The sequence below is a fragment of the Dryobates pubescens genome, chromosome 29 (assembly GCF_014839835.1).
Source record: "Dryobates pubescens isolate bDryPub1 chromosome 29, bDryPub1.pri, whole genome shotgun sequence".
NCBI classification, from domain to species: Eukaryota; Metazoa; Chordata; class Aves; order Piciformes; family Picidae; genus Dryobates; species Dryobates pubescens.
The window spans coordinates 13,724,586-13,730,650 of NC_071640.1; the positions used below are offsets into that span (position 1 = coordinate 13,724,586).

At 56.1% G+C, this 6,065-nt stretch overlaps 1 protein-coding gene across 1 annotated transcript in view; it reads left to right on the forward strand.

Moving 5' to 3' along the window:
- The window catches only part of ABCA2 (ATP binding cassette subfamily A member 2), a 129,331-nt gene that overhangs the window by 51,583 nt on the left and 71,683 nt on the right, over positions 1-6,065 (forward strand). The window lies entirely within an intron of this gene.

The window sequence follows — 6,065 nt, forward strand, 5'->3', positions numbered from 1 at the left end:
CTTCCCTTCCCTTCCCTTCCCTTCCCTTCCCTTCCCTTCCCTCCCCTTCCCTCCCCTTCCCTTCGGATTCCTTTGTTTTCCAGCTCCAACACCTCCCAGAGCAGCATGGTCAGTATCTGCCTCTTCTTTGACCTCTGTTCACTTCAGGGTTCAAAGCCTGGCACCAGATCCATGCAGACTTCCCCCTACCTGCTGATAAAGAGGAGGATGTCCCAGCCTTGGCCTGCCTGCTTCTGCTCCCCTCCCTCCCTCCTGGGCACCAGGACAGATCCAGAGCCCATTCCTGAATGCCAGTGTTGTGGAGCACATCCCCAGCACGCTGGGGTTGTCCTTGTTCCATCCTGGAGGGAGCCTGCAGCCTGTTCAAGTCTTCTCAGCCTGGCACCCACCTCCTCCTTGCTCCTGGCTCCCACACTTCTCTCTAGGAGGAACTTGTGACAGCTCTGTCAGTACCAACAGCTCCTCACAGGCCTGTGAGAACCACTGATCATCTCTTCACTGCTCTTGCTGTGGATTCAGTAGTTTTAGATTCATGCTCAAAATCTTCTTTTATCCCTGAGCTTCAGTTTCCCATTAGACTCTCCCTTTGCCTGCAGGAGAGTGTCTCTGATTTCCCTTGCCACCCTCATCCTGTTTGAACTCACAGTCACCTTCAGATGCCTTTCTGGTCCTCCTGTGATGTCTCAGCAGTGCCTCCTTTGCATGGCTCTCTAGGTGTGGACATGAGGCACCTCCCTTGTCACCCTGAGCAAGTTCTTTGTGCTTTTGAGATCTGCTGCCCCAATCCGTGGTGGAGAGAGGCAGCAGACCTCTGGCATCACTAATGATGTAAATGCAGCTTGGTCCCATGTAGGGCAGCAGCTGTTCAGGCAGGGTCCAGCCTGTCACACTTTGTGCAATCCTTAGGCCATGCTCCAGCTGCAGCCCAGGAAACCTGGAAGGGGAAGTGGAGCTGCTCTCATCTGCTGTCACTGAACAGTCCCTGGGATCCTTACTGACCACAGCCTCCTCTGTTACCTCAGGGACCCAAACTGGGGATTGCCTTGAGGATCAAAACCTCATGGGCTGCCCCCTGCCCCTCCCCCCACATGTCCCCCCCTTAAGCCTTTGGAGCAAGATGTGAGGAGTGCCAGGGGCAGCACAGAGCGAGGGGCTGGTGGTGCCCCACAGCAGGGGCCAGCACCTGCCCTCTGTCCTTACCTCCTGCTGCTTTCCCTGCAGATGAGCCCTGAGTTCCTGCAGCAGGGAAATCTCATCAGCTCCATCACATGCCTTCTCCTGTGGTTTTCCAGTCCCTACAGGTGACCACAGGTGACCCTCTGCCTGTGCTTCTCACAGGTTTAGCTGGTGAAGGTGCTGGAGAAGCTGCTCGTTGCGACCCTTGCCTGGCTGGACTCTCACCTGCACTCTCCTGAACATCTGCAGCTCCTCCATCTCCCTCCCTCAGGTCCTTGGAGACTCCTTCTCACTGCAGACCATCTTCTTTGTGGGCTGCATGTGAGTGCATGCTCCTGGCTGCTACAGCCTAGGATGGGTGCCTGGCCAGCTGCCACCCTCTCCCCTGCCTGGTGCTTGTGAGCAATCAGAGGAGCCACAGCTTAGTGGCTATTTTGTGGCTGAGTGGCTCCTTCTCATCTCTGGTCCAGGCCCTACTCCCAGCCTGCTTGCCCTTCTGCAGGTCCAACAGGGTTGACCTCTCATTCTGTGAGGTGCCCTTCTTGCATCCTGCAGTCCTATCACCCACCCCAGCATGGCCACCTCATGTGCTTTGGCTGGGACTATGGTGTGGGCTTTTTCCTCCCCGCTCTCATGTTATACCTTCACAGCACTGAGGCTGTTCTCCAGAAGGGAGCAGGGATGTGGAAGGCCACCTGCATGACCACCCATCCATGGTGTCCCTGTTCTTTGGCACCGGGGCCATTGTGCCTCACTCCAGCAGCTCCAAGCAGATGGCCAAGGTCCTCACCCTACTGTGCAACACTGTGACCCCTGTGCTCAACCCTGTCACCCATGGCTTGAGAAACAGCCAGGTGAAAGTGGCCATGGGGAGAGCCTTGTGCAGCAGGGTGGTCCAGATGGCCACTGAGGGCTCAGGCATGGCCATGGAGTTACTGCCACCCTCCCCACAGCAGGGATGCAGCTCTTGGTAACCCAACACACATGAATGGATCTGAGACTCCCTGTCAGGCAGTGCCACATGGTGCTCCTTGCTTTCTCTCACCAGTGCATCCAATGCTCAGACTCACTACTGCCCAGGGGGCAGCCAGGGCCTGGATACCTAACTCGTAGCATCATCATTTCCCAGGCAACCAGCAACAGTCTCAAGCTGTGCCAGGGGAGGTTCAGGCTGGATATTAGGAAGAAGTTCTTCACAGGGAGAGTGATTTGCCACTGGAATGGGCTGCCCAGGGAGGTGGTGGAGTCGCTGTCCCTGGAGAGCTTCAAGACAAGCCTGGATGAGGCACTTAGTGCCATGGTCTGGTTGCTTGGATAGGGCTGGGTGATAGCTTGGGCTGGATGATCTTGGAGGTCTCTTCCAACCTTGTTGATTCTATGATTCTGTGCTCTGATGCTGTGTGTGAAGGCCCCTGGCACAGCTGGCCTGAACTGGCAGTGCCAGCTTCACAAAGCCCAAATCCTGGAGGTACAGCCTCGGGCAGGCAAGCTCTGTCTCATCCCAGCCAGGAGCTGGGCACCATCCTTCTGCTGTGGATGTGCAGGGGTGGTCACGCTCTTGCAGCACTGCCAGAAGGATGGCACACAAGGTCCTCTGGGACCTGGATAGACAGGAGGGAATTTGGTACAAGTGCTGACTGCCTGGCCCTGGGAGCTCTCCCACAGGGAGTTCCAGGATCTGTGTTCACAAGAAGCAGGCATTGCCAGGGCAGGGAAGCTGCTCTGGCTGCCCACACACTGCCTTTGACAGGACAGTGCCCTGGGTGAGCTTCATCTCCTATCATTTATCTACAGCAAGGCTTTGTCAGGCACCCTGGGGACAGCTTCTGTTGCCAAGCAGAGCCCCTTGCAAACAGTGTGCAGTGTGGCAGCAGCTCCTGGTAAGTGCTGGATAGCCCTGTCTGGGCTGGACTCCAGACACTGCAGAGCTGAATGCCCTTCACCCAATGCAATACAAGATGTTTGAGTTGGAAAACCATAGCTGGGGATTGTTCTTTGTAGCTTCAGGAGTCAAAGCCAATCCTGAGAATGGAGAGCTGCTGCCATGTGCAGAATGGTGCTGATAAGGCAGGAGTGTGGAGGAGGGATTGACTTGGTCCATGATGTGCCTTCAGGAAGGGCTCAGGGGCACTCAGCAGCACACAGAGCTGGGGAGGTGTCACCTGGTGGGTGTCAGTAAAGGCTGTGAGAGGGTGGTGTGAGCACTGCTCTGTGTGTGCAAGAGGAGCTGCCCAGAGGCACAGCAAAGCACCTCCTCAGACCCCAGCCAAATGCTGGGCTGGGATTTCCTTCCAGGTGAGATTCTGTAAGGCTCCCACTCAGCAGAAATGATGGGGATGGGTTTCCCATGGTGGGAAGCACCCCTGTCTCCCATAGAGCCAAGGATTTCCCAGTAGGAACCCAACGTGCCTTATCCCACTCAGGTGAGGGTGCAACACAGCCTTCCAGAGCACATGCACGGGGCAGGGCCTTACCTGTGGAGAGCAGGAGTGACACTGGGAATAAAAGAAACACACAGCCCTCAGCAGCCTGCCTGTCAGGGCACAGCCTTGCTTCCTCCAGAGCAGTGCTGGCCACAGTGGGGTGCAAGAAGAAAGTCTTTTGGTCCCACTCATAAGTAAAATAACATTTTTTAAGTACTGCTGATTTTCCCTTGTCCTTTGAAAATGTTTATTGTGGATATAGTTTATTGGCAGCTATGCATGCACTGGGGGTGCACAGTCACAAGCCCCCTGCTGCTCAAGGTGAGCAGAGCGTGGCTCTGCACCACCACACCTGAGCTGAAAAGAGGCTGGGGGTGAGGCTTTACTCACAGCAAAGAAGGACCTAGGGATCAAATGGGCATCAGTTACACAGGCAGGACATACCCAGCTGCTGGGACCAGGCAGGATGCACCCCAGGAGGAGCTCATCTGGGGCTCTCCTTCACTCTGGAGCATCTTGCTTTAACCCCATGGAAACTGTCAGTAGGGCTGAAGCTGGCAGAGAATTTCTTGTCCCCTTCTCCTTGTCCTCTCTCAGAGGTTCTGAGGGCAACTGGTCTGTCTCAGACCATGGTAGGAACACTGTTTGGCTCAGCCAGCAATGCCATCTCCACACTGAGCATCATACAGATGGGGTATGAGGGAGGGTTTGCTGCTCCGAAGGACCCATGTGCAGGGGCAGGAGCTCAGAGGTGCCTGCAGAGCTTGTCTCTTGCAGGTGTGCTGGAGATCAAGCCCACATTTTTCCTCCTGGAGCTGATTCTTCTGTTGATGCTTCAAGCCCAGCCAAAAATACCTTTGAAAGAATATTGTGATGGAGAGAAGGTAATGCCACTGGAGGGAGTTTTCCCGTGGTGAAAGACAGAGGAGGTACTTTGCTTGGCCCTGTTCTCCCCAGGGGAGCAGATGTGAGACAAAGCTCACCTGCCTGCTTTTCACAAGGACCCCAGTTCCTGCCAGAAGCCAAAGTCCCACAGGCTCCCTGGCTTTTGACAGCAGGGTGATGCTTGGGTGCTGAAGCTCACAGAGTACCTGGGCTTGGCCAAGCAGATCTTGCATTGGGTCAGCTCTTTGTGGCAGATTGCCGCTGCAAACAGCAGAGGAGATGCTTGGCCACCCTGCCAGCAGCGTGGGCAGAGGAGGGAGCTGGGGGCTCCTGCTGCCTCTGGATCTCTCACTGCTCTCTGACGCTCACTAGCTCACTGGGAAGTGGCGGTTCATCACCGTCACTTCCCTCTCCAGCTGGCTCAAAGACCTCAAGAGAAATGGGCAGGTGTCCCCGAGCTCTGCATTTCACTGTGATGGTGAAATAATAACCAGAACTGTGATTCCTGGGTGTCAGTGCAAATCTTCTTTGTGATGGCTTTCACCCAGGGCTTCTCTCATTCTTGCTCATCACTGGCTGTCTGCAGTGTGCTGGTGCTGCTCCCCCTGAGGGAGAGACTCCAGTGCTCCTATTTGTCCTAGTAACCCTCCAGTTTGGTGCAGCATCCATCCCAGCAACCCTCCACCCCCACCTTCCTGCGTGGCAAAAAGCAGCAGGTTAGAGATGTGGTTACTGGTTCCAGCACAGGCACTTGCCTCAGCTCCCTCAGCTCTCCCAGCAGCATCTCCTGGTGCTCTTGCTGGTCCCACAGGTGGATGTTAAAACTGAGAAGCGATTAATGAGCACAGAGCTGCAGTGAAGCAGAGAGAAAGGAAATGCAGAGCATCTCCCTTGGGAGTCAAATCCCAGACAGCTGGCAGGAGCAAAAGGCTGAGGAAGTTAAAGAAGAAAGAAAATGTTAAGTTATCTATTCTGGAGGCAGGTGAAAAGCACCAAAAGAGTGTTGCCCATGCAGCTGGCCCCACGCTGTGCTGGCATCCATCTCTGCCCACACCTTCCCCCACAGCCTTGGTGGCAGCAAAAATCGTGGGCAGGCAGCAGCCCTGCCAAAGCCCAGGCCGGTGTCCCCGGCATGCCACTGGCTCTTGGCAGCCTTGTAGAGCTTTGGAGCAGGCTGCCAGCCAGGGCACTGCTGTGCCCTAACAGGGCTCCCGTGGTGCACGCCTTCGCCTGGGGCTGGGCACCGGCCATGGGAATCCCTGCCCTGAGCACTAGGGACAGAGAGGGCAGCACATGTTGGGCAGCAGGGAACCAGGCAGCAGGGTCTGTCGAGCACCACGGTGTCCTGCTCATGCCAAGGCCTCCTCTCCATGCCTGGAAATGTCTGGGTTCAGCAGAACTGCAGCTTCAGCAGCCCCTGGCACTGCAGTGGGGAAACCCTCACACAGCCCCAGGCAGCTCTGCAGGACTTGGGGATGCTGGGGACAGCAGCCTGGGATGCCTGGCAGACACAGGGTCCATAGGGCATGCCTGGAGCTGGTGTCTACACTGAGCATCTGCAACCCTGCAGCAGGCTGGGAC